Genomic DNA, 20,739 nt, shown 5'->3' on the forward strand with positions numbered 1-20,739 from the left:
ATATCGGATAATATCGTAAAAATTATGTAAAAGTTGGGAAAATAGAGAAAAAATAAAAAAATTCCAAACACTTCCGTCTGCAGTCTCGTCTGTTGTCATTTCAGAAAAATTGTCAACAAACTGTCAAAAAGGCTTGTTTTTGTTTTTTCGAACTAAAAAACAAATTCAAAATCGGATGGAAATTGGCGAAGTTAGGAGTGATTGTTCACATCAACGTACTGAAAAACGGCCATAAAATGAGATTTTGGGGGTGTATTGGAAACTTCTCCTATACCATTTTTTGTAGTTTTTCTATAGCCACAAGTTGTGCTAAGGTCTCCATAAAAGTATATTTAATTTTTTTTTTGTCACACAGTGTTATTCATTGCCCCAAGGATGATTACATATTTCAGAATTTTGCTTACACAAATGATTCCAATGACTATAAACTCCACACATTTTACAGAATGTCTAAAAATAAGCATTGAAAATTCCGCCCGCCGCCGAGATGTATGAACGCAATGATATATTCTTGTTTCGGCTGCCGGTCTTCCCACCGCTATAAACGCAGCTGACCATCATTATTATATAAAATTTCAATTGGCATAAAGTAGCTTTACTTTTTAATTTAGTTTACAAGTTCACCTGTTCAGCTAACGCATTTTCCCCCCTCTACGGCGCCGCTGACCATTTTTTTTATTCTACTAAATGTCAACAATACACAAAAAAAATTTCAGCCGGTATTAAAAGGCGACAGAAATAACCGTCATCGCTTGCGCGAGTTTTGTTGCTTCGACTACAACAGGGACGGCTGTTTCGTTTCATTCTTATTAAAGCCGACGATTGCTTCAGGTTGTAGGTGGGCCCTAACGTTCTGCTAATTTTTCATTTCGTCTGGTCTTTCCACATACAATCCGCGATTCGGAGGTTTTTTTTTTGGGAAATTGTACTCTTGACTGCACCTAATGGTGTGAATACCGATTCATGCAAGAGCGTTATTCATGGCAGATCCCCCTCTTGCCATTTCATCTGCTTTTTCGTTACCTTCAATGTTCCGATGTCCCGGGACCCAGATTAAGGTAACTTTATGGTTTTCACTCAAGATGGTGAGGCTATTCCTGCTTTGTTCCACCACTTTAGAGGTTGTAGTAGCCGAACCCAGTGCCTGGATTGCAGCTTGGCTTTCCGAAAGAATAGCGATATTGCCCTTAAAAGAGAAATCTGCGATTAGTAGCCTACAAGCTTCCCCAATTGCCAGTACTTCCGCATGGAAAACACTGCTGGTATTAGGGAGACGCACAGATTTCTCAATTTTAGGTCTGTGAGAATATACACCAGCTGCAACACCGCAGCCCATTTTACTGCCATCCGTATAGACTGTAGTGTCGAAGTTTTTTAGAGAGAATCCCTTATTCCATTCCTCCTTAGATGGAAAGAGAGTGGCAAAATTCCTTTTGAATGTTTCTATCGGGACGATGTAGTCAGTTCTCACCGAGTTTAACTGAGTTTGTCGCAATAATAGACTAGCATGACCATACGTTTTTTCTCTCTAGCGACCCGCTTCATTTAACCTAAATGCACTCATGATTGCCGTCTTCGTAATATGTAGGACAATTGGAATAACGTGTGCCAGGGCATTGAGAGCCTCTCTAGGACATGATCTGATTGCACCGACCGTTATTCCATAGGCTGATCTTTGTATTCTGCCGAGTAATTTGGTATTGTACTCTCTCCCTAGAGCCTTCCACCAAACTACCGAACCATACGATAAAATAGGTCGTATAACCGTCTTATACAGCCATAATGTATGCCTAGGTTGAAGACCCCATCTTCTTCCAAGCATACGTTTACAGGCATATGAAGCAATTTCTGCCTTCCTTACCCGTTCTTCAACATTTAATTTCCAGCTTAGTTTGGAGTCCAGAATTACCCCTAAGTACTTTGCGCTGGGTGATAGTGAGAGTTTGTCTGTTAATATTTCGTAGGGTAAAAGTTGGTACCTTATATCTGGTGGTGAAAAGCATAAGTTCTGTTTTACGCGTGTTTAGACCTAGGCCACAACCTGTGGCCCAAGAGTTAAGCACGCCTAACGCCCTTTGGATGATCCCACTGATCGTATTAGGACACAGTCCTGACGCCATTAACACTCCATCATCAGCGGACACCACCGCTTTTACCCCACCTCTATTAAGTTTTGTTAAGACTTTGCTAATAACGCATAACCAGAGAAGTGGAGACAATACTCCTCCCTGTGGAGTGCCCTGTGGACCTTCTTGGTTATGCTGATATTACCAATATTAGCTTTGATGATCCTGGTTTCTAGCATAGAGATGACCCAATTACTGATGCAATTGTCCACCTCTAAGTCTATCAACGCCCGTTGGATGGCATCTGTACTAACATTGTTAAAGGCGCCTTCTATATCCAAGAATGCCGCCATGGTATAATGTTTGTTCTCTAGAGAGCCCTCTATTGTTCCGATTACCTCGTGAAGCGCTGTCTCCGAAGATTTGCCTTTAAGGTACGCATGTTGTGCAGTTGATATACCAGAGCTCTCCAAAGAGCTTCTGAGATATATATCCAAAATTCTTTGAAAGGTGTTTAACAGGAAAGACGAAAGACTTATTGGCCTATAGTCCTTCGCTGATTCATGTCCTCTCCTGCCTAGTTTTGAAATGAAGACGACCTTGACTAGTTTCCAACTATCTGGAATATGACCTATGTTTAAACACGCTTTAAAAATTTCCTCTAGCCATGGTAGGATACAGTCCAAGGTTTCCTGTAACATCTTTGGTATGATCTCATCTGGCCCCGGAGATTTAAAAGGTGAAAAAGATTTAATTGTCCATGCAACTTTCTCCTTTGTAATTATTTCCTTTGCAATATGCTGTGGATTGTATTGGTTCCGCCTGATATTTTCCTTCCCACTTTCGTGGACGCTGCATCCCGGGAAATGCGTGTTTAGCAGAAGTTCTAACGATTCTTCTGTCGTAGTAGTCGAAGTACAATCAGGCATCTTGACCCAAGAAGCCATTGAATGATCTTTAGACAGAACACGGCTAAGCTGAGCAGAATCCCTGGTGGATTCGATTGATGAACAAAGTTCGCTCCAGCTCTCTTTCTTGGCGGCCCTAATTTCCTTCTTGTACTGTCTCCGACTCTCTTTCTACAATTGTCAATTTCCTGTCGAGTAGTTGAGGTTAAACGTTGATCTAGATTTTTCCCTTAGTTTTGAGAGCTCACTGCTCCTCGAAGGAGGATGGGATTTTTTGCTAAATTTTATGGGGCAGGACGTTTTGTAGGCCCTACTAAATGCCTTCTCCAGCCTTGCGACCCTACTCTCAAGGTTTTGGTGGATGGGAATCTCTCCTATCCTTTTATTGACTATGGCCTCTAGGCCCCTACCGAATAACGAAAATCACAGGCAATTATTCGTACGATGTAAAAAGACCTTCAAACACGGAAGGTCCTATTAATTCTACAACTACGGCTGAATATATAAAGCCGTGGGCTTAAGATTTCGAAGCAACATTCGGGACGAATGTGTAACAGGATGGCCGAAAGTGGGAGTGAAGCGGCAAAAACAGTCAGTCGAAGTGTAGCGCGCACGCAGTGGAGACGCACAGTAACGCATTTTAGATCACCCTGCATTTTTCAAATGGTGAAGGGATACTGTTATCATCAGAGTGCGACGCAATGAGTGGTTTCGAAATGTGGGGCCTCCACGGTCGCTCCGATGATAAATTTTAGGAATATAAAAAAAGTACAAAGGCGTCTCAGTGTTCAGTTGTTATCATTTTATTTTCAGTATATATGGCTTTAAAGCGTTTACAAATTGTATATATATATGTATACAGAAGTACGTTACCTACGTATTGTATTAATATAATAATTAATACGGATAGTTACCTGAGTCGGCTGATACGTCCTGATGGTAGGATTTAAGAAATCGCAGTGACAGTTAAAATAACAGTACAGTTCCGCTCCTATTACTAGGCGGATAGGAGTGGATTCAAAAAATCTCGAATCAGCCAGTCGCATGTGCACGTAGAGCGCCGCTATAGCCGGGTCGACGCTTCGGAAGAGGGTGACGCGCTGGAAGCCCGGAACCACCGCAGCATGTGTGGCAGCGCGCTTATTATTGCCGTTCCGTCCACGAATGGTGATGACGCATCCACTTTGGCCTCCTACCTGGGTACTTAGTAACCCCAGTTCCCTTGCGACGCCGCTTGAAATAATCGTCACTGGTAGGCACGCGTCAATGAGAGCGCGTACCAGATGAAGGCGTCCCCCAGCCTCGATTTTAACGACAGCGGTCGGCATTACCGTTGCCACTGGACGTAGCGCCTGTCCCGGGATTAGACCGCCTGTAGCTGGGGTCGAAGAGGTCTGGTCTCCAATCCCCTGTCTTCGCTGGTACGGAAAGGCCTAGTTTCCGCTGCGGGCACAACTGGGCGAAAAGACCTGGTTTCCGCTCCAGCCGTGGTTTGATCGGGAGTCGGTGTCTCCGATAAGTCGTCTGACGCGTTTACCGACACCGCGTCGCTGTCTTCCTCAGCGAATTGCTGGCTCCACGAGCGTCGTTCCTCGGGTATGTGCAACATTGTGTGATGGTGGTCGCCGCCTCGTCTGCACCTTCCCTCGCTTGTACAATTGCGCGACTTGTGGGCCATGGATAGGCAATTGGCGCAATAGTGGCCCAGAAGCGCTTCCCGAAGCCGCTCCATTGGGCTTCTTCCACGGAAGACGAGGCAGAGGCGTATTGGGTGCCTTGCGTCGCACAAACGGCACGCTGTCGGGTACCGACGGGGGTGGCGATTAGCCTTTTCCTCAGCACATTGTAGCGAGTCATTTTGTTAATCTGTAAAGATATTATTATCATACATCGGAGGGTGGCGAAATATTTTTAATTAGCTGTTTTCCTTGTTAAAAAAAGTTCACAGCGAAGGAAAAGAAAAAAATAACTAAATATGCACTAGGCATTTTAGTTTTTTTTTTTTTTTTTGTTTTTTTTTTTTATTTGGCTATGAGTAACTTTCATACCTTGCCATCCAAAAAAATTGTACCTAATTGGGTACAATCGCAAATTAATGTGATTTTAATATGTTTACCGCGAGGGGTGGGTACACTAACGGTTATTGCAATATTCGCCGCAGAGGAGGATCGTGTCTTGGCTATGTGTGGATCGTAACCAAGTACAAGGTATCCTGTCGTGGTGTAAGTGGTATATATATTTTTTTCTTTGTTCTTATTATGTTTTGGCTATAATAAGAACAAAATGATAAGCAAAAGAAAAAATGTATATATATAAATATAATTTTTCGTAGCATTTGCATACATAGGACTAATAGTTTGCGTTACTTTACGCAAACTATCCCTGGAATGTGGAGCCCATTTATATCATTCCTGTAGGGTATTTTTGTTTTTGTTTTTTTAAACCCTAATTTCCTTAATGGCTGACTTCGACCCATTTCCTGTGACACGTGTAGACGGCGGGTGGGGTCCTTTTTTTTTGTGTTCGACAAAACGTGTGTGAAAATATTGAATTCGTGAAAAAAACTTCGTAGTGTTCGGACTAGACGTTCCTGTGCCCAAGGAAAAAAACTGTCGCGCTAAGAAAAATCTATGAAAAATTTCAGATCGAGCGTTATATTCATTCCAAAAGTGTTAAAATAATTTGTTGGTATTTCGGGTGAATAAAGGCTAAATGAAAAGTGCGTAAAAAAATCTGTATAAGGATTAAGCCCTTAAGAAATTATATACGTATATGTATGTAGGTATTTGTATGAACGGAAATCGATGCTAATTTCTGAGTGATTTTATGAACATAATGTGCAAAGAACACGCGTAATTAACAGTTTATCCAAAATTATCAATGGTGCAATTTCTTTTTTTATTATTTCGTTTATTCAGTCTACAAATAATGAATATTCGTAAGCATGCAACTCTGCTTTTCGAACATTTCACAAAATATTCTACCAGCAAAAAGTGGGCAAATTGCACGCGAAAATATAAAGGTAAGATTATAAAATATATAATTAGTACAATTTTGTTTTTATGAATTTCATAATTAATTCTGTGTGTTATAGGTTCCGTTGTTGTGCAATCAACATCTACTAATGGTTCAATATGTTCGCATTGACACGTACTGCTTCAAACGCCCCAAAAGCGACCGTGCGTTGTAAGCAGGATTTGCCGAAGCGATTATGCCGCTTTGGAACCAATCATCTGCCGTGAAATCATGGAATTGCACCATCAGAAGCATCATCAACATATGTGCACAACTTGAATGCTGCCAAAGAGCAGTTTGCTGAAGCACAGAAAAGCTGATGTGACTACGACCATCCCATGTCGAAGCTATCTGGGATGTCGCCAACTGGAAGGATATCTCTAATCACCTCGTTGCCGCTGCTAAGAGGTAAATATGTTAATGCGTGAATGTGAATGTGAAAGTGAAAATGTGCCCTTTCGATGTTTGTGGCATCTAAGCTTTAAGTGACCTAGAGAAGCCTACCTATAAAATATGTGCAAGACAATCATTTTCAGCTGTTCGAATTTGTGGGACGAATGTTGGGCAAAGCGGTGTATGAAGGCCTAGTTGTGGACGTGCCATTCGCTGTGTTGAAGTTGGTGCCGACGAGGATGAGGGCAAAACTATTGGTAGTGTCAAACGTGGTTTTTTTTCACTATCTGCAAGAAGGGTCCACTTAATCGCTTGCCAACATTCATCCACATGTTTTAATTTACTGAAGTTGCTAAACTACCAGAAGAGGTCAACATTGCGTGACAAATTGCGATACGCGGTTAGCAGCATTACAGGATTTGAGTTGTCCTAAAAGGTGTATTATTTAAGTAAAAAGTGTCAGCCTACAAAGTCATAACTTATTAACAACACTAACATAAAGTGTCACAATAACGTCTGGTATCGCTACGAGTCTACATATCAGCCAGCTTCAAACTCGAGTCGTTGAACCATATATTATTTTTTCTCTGAGAAGTAACTCATATGCCCAACTTTATTTTTAAATTATGTATTCTTACAACTTAGTGATTTTCTGCGTTACATATTCATAAGTGTTTGTTACTATAATTCGGATTATGTTATCGCTTTCCAAACATTCCCCTTTGTGTACAAAAATAATGTGTGGTTTACTTTCGCAGTTTTCTCATTAATGTTGTGCAATTTATTATGTTTGGTAGTTTTAGATAACTGGGATAAAAAATTTACAAATTGTTGTAGTTGAATGCCAAGATATATTTACAAAAATGGTTAATATGGGGCTAATTTAATAATTTCACTTTTCCCTAATATGGTTTTGGTACTAGTGAAATAAAATGTATGTAAACAGCATTGTCGTAATGTAATATTTGTATATTTTACACATATATTAATGCTAATGGAACATCTGGGAACTATGTTGTATGTGCATAAGTATAAAGGGAAATTCAATAAACTGATTAAAATCAATGAAATTAAAAAAACCTATTTCATTTCTTAGCAACTTTAATTTTCTACAACAAACTTCAGGTAGGGAATTTCTAAAATAATGGGAAATCAAAGCAGTGAATACAAAATGTTACTATTCCTACAGATAATAAAATAAATTTAAAAAATGTTGAGAATTTCGATGCAATTGCATCGTTCGTAGGTTGTAGGGGTTGTTGTAGCTTCTTAGGTTTGCTAGGGTATAACAGTGTGGCGATGTCAATCACCTTCTAATAAAGGGTGAATCGTGAAGTGAGATTTGTTTCTACTAGAGAGGTATTGGATTAATTAAGATATTACGTTGAGGTTGTAGATGTGGATTTTTCCGTTTCTTCTGAGTAAGGTGGAAGTAGGACCACTTTGACTAGTGGTCTAGTCACCTGCCCCCTTTGTGTCGTGATGTCCACTACGCGTACTTGATTGTCGGGTCCAGGATGTAGTTTCACTACTCGTCCCATTCTTCTCCATTCGTTTGGTGGTAGGTTGTCCTCTTTAATGACGGCAAGGTCCCCTACCACAATTGAGGCAGGATTCTCGCTGGTTTCTATTTCTGGCGGAGCTAAGAGATGTCCGCCAACCAGAAAGTGACCAGGTGTGAGAGGCTCTAGATCGGATGGCTCATTGGAAGAGAGACTCAAGGGTCGCGAATTGAGACAGGACTCAATTCGGCATAAGAGGGTATTAAACTCCTCAAGAGTATATTTCAGACCAGAGGCAATCTTTTTGAAGTGGGCTTTGAAGCTTTTCGCACCTGCTTCCCACAGTCCGTCCATATGAGGGGCTGCTGCAGGTATGAAGTGCCATGTTAATGCCTGGTGGGCATATTTTGAAGGCGTGTAATTGCGTGCATCCGCAATAAACGCTTTAAATTCTGATCGTAAAGATCGTGAAGCTCCTACAAAGTTGGTTCCATTGTCGGAGTAAATATTTTTTGGACATTCTCGACTAGCAACGAATCTCGAGAAGGCTGCTAGAAAGGATGGGGTACTTAGGTCATTGGTGGCCTCTAAATGGATGGCTTTGGTGGCGAAATAAATAAATAGGCAGACGTAGCCTTTGGAAATGCGACATCCTCTGCCGCGGAAGCTTTTGATATCAAATGGACCGGCGAAATCTATACCTGTATTAGTGAAAGCACGCGAAAAGGTGGTGCGTACCTGAGGAAGAATTCCCATGAGTTGGGTTTGCGATCGTTTTTTATAGATCGTGCAGATCTTACAATTATGGATGATGGATCGGATCATATTTTTAACTCGCGGAATCCAGTACTGCGTTCGAATTAAACGCAACATCAGCTGATTTTCGCCATGCAGTGATATTTCGTGAATGAATTTGGTTATAAGGCGTGATAACCTGCTATTGTATGGAAGGATAATAGAATGACGTTCGTTGTATGCGCCCAGACGACCGCCTGCCCTCATGATGTCATCTTTGTCGAGGAATGGATTGAGGGGCAATATCTCACTTTTTGTGTCAACTGTTTTCTTTTGTTTCAATTTCGCGTATTCTCCACCGTAATATTGCTTTTAACTGTTTATGATTAAGCGTTGTGTCGTTGCTTTAATTTCATCAGGTGAAATTAAGCAAGACTTTGCTTGGAATGCAGTCTTCGTATTAGGGTGGGTTCTTTGAGAGAATCTCATAATATATGATAAAACTGTCAAAGCCTTTGGTAAATTGGAAAAACGATCAAGAATATCGCTGAAATTGATTGTTGTTGTTGAATATACCTTTACCTTTTTCTCTTCCATCGTTGTTTCATGGTTACATTCTGATGTCGGCCATCGTGATTTGTCTTCTTGTAGGTAAGAAGGACCCTGCCACCACAAAGAATTGTGAACCAGTTCCTTGGCCGGAAGTCCTCTGCTTGCTAAGTCTGCTGGATTTGAAGCCGAGTCCACATGATGCCAGTTATGTTTCCGACCTTTTCCACTATTTTGGTTACTCGATGTGCCACAAAGGTTGACCACGAGCAGGGCAGTTTGCGAATCCATGCGAGGACGATTGTCGAATCTGTCCACAGATGAACATCCAGGTGTGCTAGGCTGAGATTTTCCGTGACAGTTTCTATAATATCCGCTAATAGGACGGCACCACATAGTTCTAAACGGGGAAGGGATATCGTCTTGACAGGTGCCACTCTGGTTTTCGCGAGGAGTAGGTTGAGGTATACTTGATCCTGTTTCTTCACACGCAAGTAGACATGGATTTCGGCGTTGTCTGCTGGTGAATAGTGCACCCAACGAGGTATGCGGGTATTATCAATTTCCCCATAATTCTGCATAAATGTCTTCCAGCGGTCTAATGTGACCGCAGACACGGTGTCGTCCCAATCAGTGCCTTCTAACCAAATGTTTTGCATAATAATCTTGGCGGTAATTATTATTGGGGCGAGCCACCCTAGTGGATCAAAGAGTTTGGCGATAGCCGAGAGGATTGCTCTTTTCGTAAGAACATCATGGTTTTTTATTGGCTTTGTCATAAAATAAAAATGGTCGCAATGAGCATTCCATCTTATGCCTAATGCCTTTACCGAACTCGTATCTTCGAAATCTAAAAAGTTTTCATTGAGAAAATGGGCGTTTGGGATGCCCTTTAGAATTTTGTTGCAGTTGGAAGTCCATTTTCGCAATGGAAATCCAGCGGACTGCAAAACCTGCATAATTTCATCTCTGGCTGTTATTGCAGAGTCGATGCTATAACCCCCGGCAAGAACGTCGTCAACATACATGCATTTTCGAAGTATGTTTGATGCTGTTGGAAAGGAGTTTTCAACATCATCAGCTAATTGAAGTAATGTCCTTATTGCAAGATAAGGAGCACAATTTATGCCGAAGGTAACAGTCCTTAATTCGTATAGACTAATTGGGTCTTTCGGGCAAGTGCGAAAAACTATTCGCTGATATTTAGTATGTGTATTGCTTACCATTATCTGCCGGTACATCTTCTCGATATCGCTGTTGACGACATACTTATATAATCGCCAGCGGGGGATCAGGACAGTCATATCTGCTTGCAATACCAGATCTGGATGAAGGACGTCGTTGAGGCTCATTCCATTGACAGTCGGGCATGAGGCATTAAATACCACACGCACTTTGGTGGAGGTGCTCTCTTCCTGCATGACGGCATGATGAGGTAAAAAATAATGGTGAGTTGCATCTGCAGGTATGTTGGTCGTAATTTTGTCCATATTACCTAGCGTTTCATATTCTGCCACCACTCTAGTATATTCCTTTTGCAGGGACGGATTTTTCGCGAGATGCGTCTCATTCCGGAAGAATTGAGAGCAGGCGCTCTTGATTGATGGTCCCAGCTTGATGTTTGATGGAAAATCCCGTTTGAAGGGTAAGGTAACGACATACTTTCCATCTTGGTTGCGCTTCGTAGTGGTCCGATATAACTCCTCTCAATACACGTCATCTTCAGTCTGCCTTTCTTTTCTTGGGATGTCTTCCAATTCCCAAAAGTCAGCTAGTTGTTTGTCCAGTGTGACTTCGCTGAAAAAAGAAACTATCTTGTTTGGTGGACTGACTGTTTCGGCTCGACCAGTTAGTATCTACCCGAATACAGTCTCTTGGGCAAGAAGTGTACTTAGTACATTTTTCTTCAAGCCGCTTAAAATAATTTGGGGATAAATGTCTCCGCCAAGGACAAGGTCCACTGGTTCATTGACGAAGAACCTCTTATCCGCCAAAGTGAGATCTGGAAATGCTTGCCTTGTCATTGCGCTTACTAGGCAAGTTGGCAGATTTCCAGTTATTTGCGGCAAAACTAGCGCAATTGTGTTTATTTTTACAAAAGGGTCGACAGGCGATCGCAGTTGTATTGAGCACGCTTGTCTTACCTGCGAAGATATTGAATTGTTGATGCCCGAGACTTGGGCTTGCAAGCGTTTAGATGGCAGGTTGATTCTACGTTTGAGTCGTTCAGTGATGAACGAACACTGGGAACCAGAATCGATCGGAGCTCGTGCTGCAAAATTTTCATTATTGTGAAATATATTTACCATGGCTGTTCCTAGTAAAACCCCTTTCTCCGTATTGGAATAACACGATTTAAAATTATGTATTCTGCTATCCCTTGGCCTATTGGAATCGAGTCGTTTTAAGGCCTCCTTGGATGTTGAGGCCAGGTCATCAGCGGGATCTCTGGTTTCCTTAAGAGCTGCTGCTTTTGGTTGAACTGCTGGGTTGTGAAGGAGCGTGTTGTGTCCTGAGTGACATGTGCTGCAGTTATACGAGCTCGTACATCTTGACACCGTATGTCCTGACGACAGGCAGTTCAAGCAACAGTCTCTCTGGACGCACGCGATTCTATCGGTGACCGTTAACTTGCGGAACTTTAGGCAACTTTGCAATTTGTGGTCATCACTTACACATAATTTGCACATATGTTTGGCGACACTTACTTGAAAGTTACCCATCCTTTTTGGTGTAGTTTCCGTGAACTGTTGTAAGTTTTGCGCCTTGGGCGCTTTGTAGGCTTTAATTCCTTTTAGGCCTGACAAGGTTTCAAGTGTCTGAAACCTGTTGAAAAGAAATTTGTCCATGTCAGTCCACTTTGAAATTTCAGATTTATTCTCTATCGTTTGTTCCCAAAGCGATAGAGTACTTTCTGACAATTTCGTGGAGCATAAGTATGTGATGATTGCATCCCAGTTTGAAATGTCAATTTGGTGATTCTGTAGAGACGAAATGCAATTATTAATATCTCTTTGTAGTTTTTTAATCGAACTGTCACATTCAGTTTCGATTGACTGTAGGTTAAACAGGATCTTTAGCTGCGTATTCACCAGAATCCGTTTATTGTCGTATCTTTCGCAAAGATTTTTCCACGCCGTAGAAAACCCGTCATTAGTGAGCGGGCACTCCTCACGATGTCTCAGGCTTCACCCTGCGTTTTCTGGTTGAGGTGGAACAGCTTTTCGACCGGGGTAAGGCGCTTATTTAAAATGTAAATGGCCGTGAACATATCGCGGAATGTTGGCCAAGATACGTAATCGCCTTTGAATACCTCCGTATCGCACGGTGGAAGGTGAATATTGTGTTCTCGCACTGCTAATTCTTCGCGTTCCCGGTCTGCCTTTTCCAGCCTCGCAGAGAGGTCAACCATCGTCGACATGCCGCGCAAATATGTGTGGTAACATATTTTGTTCCTTTTCTTTATCGCGGCAAGATCCTTAGGAGAAGGAGTTTCTGTTGAAAGCAAGTTGTCGTACGCTGCTTTGGCCTTTTCCCACATTGCTTTCAACTCCTCCTGTTGGACCCGTGTTGAATGTTCACTTGACGGAGTGCCATTAAAGTCGGCTTCGAACTCCGTCACGGCGTCGACTAAACGAATATAAGTATCCATATTGTAAGTATGGGATACGAAACTTACGCGGTGTTAAGAAAATGCTCCTTCGTGAAATGGAGACGAATTTGCAACGAGACCCAAGCCCAAATGCACCACCGAGATTAAATTAACAATATATATTATATATCTATATATATATTTATAAGCAAAAAAGTATAATATATTTATATATGAATTTCGCCACCCAAACAATAACCAGTGGTATGTATATACCGTAGTAAAAAGTGTGCAGGGATCGATTTTATGTTACTGCGGCGTTGTTTGTGTAGTTGTGTACTCAAGATCCTTAGGAGAAAGAGTTTCTGTTGAAAGCAAGTTGTCGTACGCTGCTTTGGCCTTTTCCCACATTGCTTTCAACTCCTCCTTATCCGAGATTAAATTAACAATATATATTATATATCTATATATATGTATATTTCTTAGCAAAAAAGGATAATATATTTATATTTATATATGAATTTCGCCACCCACACAATAACCAGTGGTATGTATATACCGTAGTAAAAAAGTGCGCAGGGATCGATTTTATGTTACTGCGGCGTTGTTGGTGTAGTTGTGTACTCAACTTCACAGCGGGAATGTACAAGCAAAATGAACGGAATGAGAAAAATTGAAAAATTCCTAACAACGCGCTTTAAGTTAGTTTAGCTTGAAATACCTCCCGCGCGCACTTATAATTTGTGTTGTCAAAAAAAAGTGCAATAAATTCCACGTACCTTTGTATGCTGGAACAGTGCTGGTCGACTGATGTTGCTAAGAAATTCCACTTCTTCCTTTTTGGCGTTTGGTTGGTGCTTGCTTTCCTGATAAAAGTGCTCTGGTTAATTGGAATCGTTAATATCCGGCTCGAAGGACCACGTTACATCGGAGTGCAACGCAATGAGCGGTTTCGAAATGTGGGGCCTCCACGGTCGCTCCGATGATATATTTTAGAAATATATAAAAAGTACAAAGGCGTGCCAGTGTTCATTTTATTTTCAGTATATATGGCTTTAAAGCGTTTACAAATTGTATATATAATATATATGTATACAGAAGTACGTTACCTACGTATTGTATTAATATAATAATATAATTAATACGGATAGTTACCTGAGTCGGCTGATACGTCCTGATGGTAGGATTTAAGAAATCGCAGTGACAGTTAAAATAAAAATTGAGGCGAAAGTAACCTCGCCGAACAGCGTTTAACACGGTAAACGATTTAACTGTTCAGCGGGGAAATGCCAGGGTTAACGGCCTTCACGTTGCAGCGACAGGAAACGGTGGTTAGCAACAGTCGGAACGGTAGGCGTGGTTACCATTAGGGTGGCTAAACATTTATTAAATATTAGGGTGTGGCTTAAACAGATACCAAATTATACAAGAATTTCATTCGAGAATACTACTAATATCTATATATATAAAAATGAAATGATGTTCGTTTGTACGCATTTTGTTGGGCCGATACGAGGCCAATTTTATTCGTTCTTTTTTCATATTATAGGGATCCACTAGGGGAAGGTTTTTAGCAAAAAAAATTTTTTTTTTAATATTTTCTTCATATGAAAAGAAGAAAAAATCAAAATATTGTACAAATTGTGTTTTTAGTGAAAATTCATTTTCGGTGTACAACTTTTTTTGAATAAATATACGAATTTTTTGTTATTGTGAAACGATTTGGGTCGTGTTGCTAAGTTGCAAATTTTTTTCGACGGAGAGGTTTGTACGCTCTTTATGAAGAGAAATGCTTCAGTACACATACACGAACGCCGAACTACTGATTTGTGTTTTGTGGGCAGTTCATTTGTGAAAGCAACAAGTGTGTTGACCAAGGATAATAGATTTACCAAGGTTTGCCAGAGAAGAAACAGTTATTCTGCTCTCAGAGAATTTGACAGAAGTTGTTTTTGGGTTTACGTCAAACGAGCCAAGGATGATAGATTAACCAAGGTTTGCCAGACAAGAAAACAGTTATTCGCCTCTCAGAGATTTGACAGAAGTTGTTTTTGGGTTTACGTCAAACGAGATATATATTTTGTAAGAACAAAGGAAATGTTCAGAGCACTCCACTTTATACCTTTCCCCATGTGATGTGGCAGAAAAAAATTCTTTTTTCAGTTTTCTTTGGGTATTCACATCGATAAGATTACAATAGAATGCATTGTTCCCGGATTGATACGAATTGAAAAAAATAACATAATATTTTCGGAATGGCAGATTTAAATAAAGTTGTGGATTTATTTACCGAAGAGGATGAACACATGAATACCCAAAATTCAAATAACTCCAACGATATGAGCGTGTTTGAAGACATGGGAATTCAGATCGATGAGGGCAATGTAATTGTTGTTTCAGATGAAAATTCAACGAACAATGAGTCAAAGACGGAAACTGTTCATCACGAAACGAAAACACAATCCGAAGTTCTCAATCGAGAACAGATAATAAAATTCGATCAGATAATAACGTTGCATTCTCATTCGCTTCTTCCTACATTACTGGAAGGCGGTCGCACAGCACATTCTGCATTAAAGTTGCCTTTGAATATGCAGATAAATGAAACACCAACATGTAATATTTCGAAAACATTTGGAATGGCGAAAGTTCCTAAAGTATGTAAGCTCATCGTATGGGACGAGTCTACTATGGCACACAAGAAACCTTTGGAAACACTTGATAGAACTTTGAAAGATCTACGAGGAAGCCAAACAGTCTTCGGAGGAGCCGTATTTTATTGGCTGGAGATTTCAGGCAAACATTACCTGTGATCCCAAAATCTACGGCTGCAGATGAAATCAATGCATGCTTAAAATCATCGTATTTATGGAGACATGTAAACAAGCTTACCCTTGCTACAAACATACGTGTTCAACTACAGAACGATCCGTCAGCAGCTGAATTTTCACACCAATTATTGAAAATCGGAAATGGCCAAATGTCTGTCGATCCAACAGGAATGATTACATTGCCTAACAATTTCTGCACTTTTGCACAGTCTAAACAAAACAAACAAAGTGTTACAATAAAGTTCGGATGAAATTGTAATCAAGAATTTGCTTTGTTTCGTATTAATTTTATACTCTTTCAGCAAATCATTGAATTTATCGCCTAGCGAAGCGGGCGAGGGTACGCTAGTAAAATACAAGAATACTACTAATGCAAAATACAAGAATGCTACTAATGTAAAACACAAGAATACTACTAATGTAAAATACAAGAATACTGCTATTGTAAAAATAAATTAAAACTTGTTAAGCGATTTGAATTTTTTGAAATAATAAAGAGCGTAAAGTTTTGGAGTCGAAGTGTAGCGCGCACGCAGTGAAGACGCACAGCAACGCATTTTAGAGCACCGTGCATCTTCAAATGGTGAATATATTGCTTTAGGATATCAAAGAAGCCTAGCAGCTCAATCAAAAATTTCTTTTGGCCATTGCCGCTCCGCTTGGGTCATAGAAAGCATCTTCCTTGCTCAAAACATGAAACGGTTGATTGAATTTGTACACTATGTATGCTTCGGTTAACGGACGACGGGCTCATGGATATTTCCTATTGCTCATCTACGGGTCGTTGATAACATCAAGTTGCAAAAAATCACAGTGCAGCTGGAGCCTTGTAATACAAAGGCAGAATTTAGAATTAAGTTAGCTTAACGAATGCAAGATTAACCTGTTATTCAGTCGAAATCGGTGTTATTCTGGAACCTCTAAGATGACTGTCAACCTGAGAAATTACGTCCTCAGTTAAGTCTGGATTTCACCGAAATAGTTATTGGAACTTCCCTGCAGCCAAGTGGAAAGGATTGCCCACATCCCGGAGCAAACGTCGATCCACTGCTTGACTGTTCACTACCTCCTCTCCACGCGATAGGTAGGTAGGTGGGGTGGTTGTCATAAAGACACACTTAGACCTTTCGCAGGCCCATTGTGATACCACTGGGGCTTATTCTTACTCTACGTGCTCCTTTTCAAACCATCAAACGAGCAGAGCTTCGTTATTTTTAGATGGGCTATGTCCGCTACATCGGTTAGAAATGCTGTATCTAGAGTACGCAGCCTTCTCATAGCTAGGCTTTCACACTCACATAAAAGGTGTTTGACTGTTTCCTCTTCTTCTGTATTGAGACAGCTTCTACAGAAATCGAAGTACGGGAGTCCTAACCTTCTAGCGTGGCTGCCTATTAAACAATGACCAGTTAATACACCTATCATTTTTCTTATATCTTTTCTGTTAAATCTTAGCAAGATCTTCGATCGACCGCTGTTCCAGTTCGTCCATGTCTGTCTGCTTAGTTCGCATGTTGTGAGGTTTTGCCAGCTTGTTATTTACCTTTTTGATAGTTTCCCTGTCTATAAGTAATTTACAAGTGGCTATGGGCATGGGTATATGCGCCTTATCCGGTTCGAGATTCGAGTTCATCCGCCTTGCAGTTTCCTGCAATATGCCTGTGGCCTGGCACCCAGATAAGGTGCACCTTGTAGCACTTACATACGTAATTTGGTAGTTTAAAACATTCTAGAACTGTTCTTGATGAGTACGTTTTTGATTCAAGCGCTTTTATTGCCGCTTGACTGTCCGAGTAAATGAAGACTTCATTTGTGGATAATACTCTCGTTTTTATTTCTGTAAGTCCCTCTTTTATAGCAGTGACTTCCGCCTGAAATACATTGCAATGGTCAGGTAGGCGAAATGGCTGGCATACTCCGAGTTTATCGGAGTAGACCCCTCCACCTACTTTGTTGTCCAGCTTTGAGCCATCTGTATAGATGTTTAAATCATTTTTCTGAACAATAAGCCCGTTATCCCATTCGTCTTTGGAAGGAAATACTGTGACAAAGGATTTATTTAAATTGATGTCCTTGGTCTTACAGAAATCCGTTGAGCCAGGAATGCAGGGGAATTGTTCTAAGATTGAAGAGTATCCCCTTTGGTTCGTTCTGACTAGGCCGATGTCTTTTAGTCTGAGAGTTGCTTTGGCAGCTGTTTGCTTACCGAATTGCTCTATTGGTAAAATATTAAGCATAATATTTAGTGCATCTGTGGGTGTGGTCCTAAGGGCCCCGCAGATGCAAAGACTGGCCATTCTTTGTACATGTACCATGGTTCTTTTAATGCATAGTTTATCTAAAGCCGGCCACCATACTAATGTGCCGTATGTTAGGATTGGTCTGACAATTGCTGTGTAAAGCCAATATACGATAGATGGGGAGAGGCCCCAACTTATTCCTATCAGATGTTTACAAGAGTATTGTCGCCTTTTTTTACTCTATATTCGACATTTGCCTTCCAAGTTAGTTTTCGGTCTAGTTTTAGACCTAAGTAGCGGGCCTCATCACTAAATGACGTGCCGTTCCACCTAGAGTCGGGGGAGCTATATTTGGAATTTTATGTTTCCTGGTAAGTAGGATGAGCTCGGTTTTATTGGGGTTGACGCTTAGCCCATATGCTTTTGACCAATTTCAACCATGTTTAGTAAATCTTGCATGACTTCTCTAAGTGTTTTGGGAAATTTCCCTCTTACTACCATTGCAACATCGTCCGCATATGCTACGACGTGTTGTCCTCTCTCCTCTAGGCTCTTTAGCAAGGAGTTTAATGCCAGCACCCATAGGAGAGGGGACATCACACCGCCTTGAGGTGTTCCTCTGCTAACTTTTTTCTTGATCTCTGAGGCCCCTAGGGTTGCGATCACAAATCTGCTCAAGAGCATGTTTTTGATGAACTCAACCAGAGCGCCAGAGATCCCGAAATCCGTCAGTGCCTTTATTATGGTATGCGGTAGGATGTTGTTGAACGCGCCCTCGAAATCAAGAAAGGCTACCAGTGTGAATTCTTTATTATAAATTGACTTCTCGATTTCTGTAGCAAGTGAGTTAAGTGCTGTTTCAGTAGATTTCCCTTTACAGTACGCGTGTTGTGAGATACTAAGCTTATTAGGCCTGATGTTAGCCTTAATATGCTCTTCTATTATTCTTTCTAATGTTTTTAGCAAAAAAGGGGGTAGGCTAATTGGCCCAAAATCCTTAGGTGTTGTGTGTGAGCTTTTTCCCGCTTTAGGAATAAAGACAACGTTTACTTCTTTCCATACTGATGGGAAACTTTTAAGCTTCAGAGCAGCCTGGAATATAGCCGTTAACCACTCCATAATGTAATTGAGTGAATGTTGTATTTGGGCCGGGAATAATCCATCTCGACCCGGTGATTTAAATGGTTTAAAGGTGTTCACTGCCCAGGTTATCCTGGATTCAGTGATTATTTCTTCAATGCCCAGAATTAGGTCTTTCTGTACCATTGTTGACTAATACGTTGGATGATTCGTTGCTGGGAAAGTGTGTGTCCATTAGCAACTTCAGAGTCTCGTCATTCGAGATAGTCCAACTCTTATCTGGTTTTTGGAGGTATCCGGAGGAATAGTTTTTTTCGAAAGGATTTTACGCAGTCTAATATGGAAGCCTCTGTGGTTCCTTCGAATTCTCCACAGAACGTTCTCCAACCAGACCTTTTCGCTTTCCTAACTTCTTTTTTGTAAATTTTTAGCTTACTGTAATAGCAGTCCCAGTCTTTATTCTCTCGTGTCGCTTTCGCTCTATTAAACTGTTTTCTGCTGTCATTTCTTCATGTAGTCAGGTCTTCTGACCCCCAGGGCGGCTTTTTCTTCCCCTTATACTTAATTATAGGGCAGGCCTTATTTAGCGCAGTTTTACAAACCTCCGTTAGGACTTGTACGTGGTCGTTCACTGATTCGCTATCTTCAATAGTGATAAGTGTTAGGCCAAATACTCCAAATACATATTCAAGTTGTTTTAATAAGTTTTTGTTAATAAACTTTCATAGTTTTAATTCAAACTACTAATTCTTGTTTTCTCGTTTAATTTAACATCTCCAAAATTGTTGTCGCTTAGTTTGCGATAATCGACAGGTTAACCAATAAGCTGATCTTGTTTTATCGATTATCGTTATAAAATGGACTACCGAATAGCAAAATCGTTAAAATTGTGGTTAAGGAAAGAAAACAACGCGAATATCGTTAAAATGTGTTAGTGAATCACATTACTGGTGGATGCTAATTGCAAATTTATTTTCTTTGACGTGGGTTTTAACAGTTGCAGTAATGATGCTGGATTGTTTCTGCAAAGCAAGTTAAGTACTGTTATTCAGGATGAGAAAGAAATACCAAAAGCAGTTTTATTGAAAACAATCGATGTGTTCCGTGCGTCGTTGAATTTCCTCTGCAGGTGCATTTAATGAAGCCAAACCCTTACAACACGCAATACCAAGAAAAACAAGTTTTCAATCGAAGACTCTCCCGCGCAAGCCATGTAGTGGAACATGAAGATATTAGATATTTTATCGAACAGATTTAGCGCTATCTTAGCGCCTATAAATCTTAAAGTGGCCACTGTAGAGAAAATTGGATAAACATGTTATACTTTACAAAATTATTTGTTTGACATCCGACAAAAGGTGAAGCAGAGAACGTTCGTCAACAGTTTCTTAAATATTTCAATGAATATATGAAGGTGAAATGGATTGGTTAAATAATAAATATTGTAACTTTTTTTTTTTTTATTAACGTAAATGTATAAATAAGTTTTGATGTTGTTCCACAAATGGAGGGACATACAGTTTTAAGCCGACTCCGAACGGCAGATATTTTTTATGAGAAGCTCTTTCACGGCAGAAAAACACTCGGAGGTTTGCCATTGCCTGCCGAGCGGCGACCGCTATTAGAAAAAACTTTTTCTTCATTTTGGTCTTTCACCGGCATTCGAACCTACGTTCTCTCTGAACTCCAAATGATAGTCACGCACCAAACCACTCGACTACGGCGGCCGCCCATTTGTGGAACAACATCAAGATGCACATCACAAATATGAGGAGGAGCTTGGCCAAACACCCGAGAAGGGTGTACGCGCCAATTATATATATAATAT

This window comes from Anastrepha ludens, chromosome X, assembly GCF_028408465.1.
Source record: "Anastrepha ludens isolate Willacy chromosome X, idAnaLude1.1, whole genome shotgun sequence".
Lineage (NCBI taxonomy): Eukaryota > Metazoa > Arthropoda > Insecta > Diptera > Tephritidae > Anastrepha > Anastrepha ludens.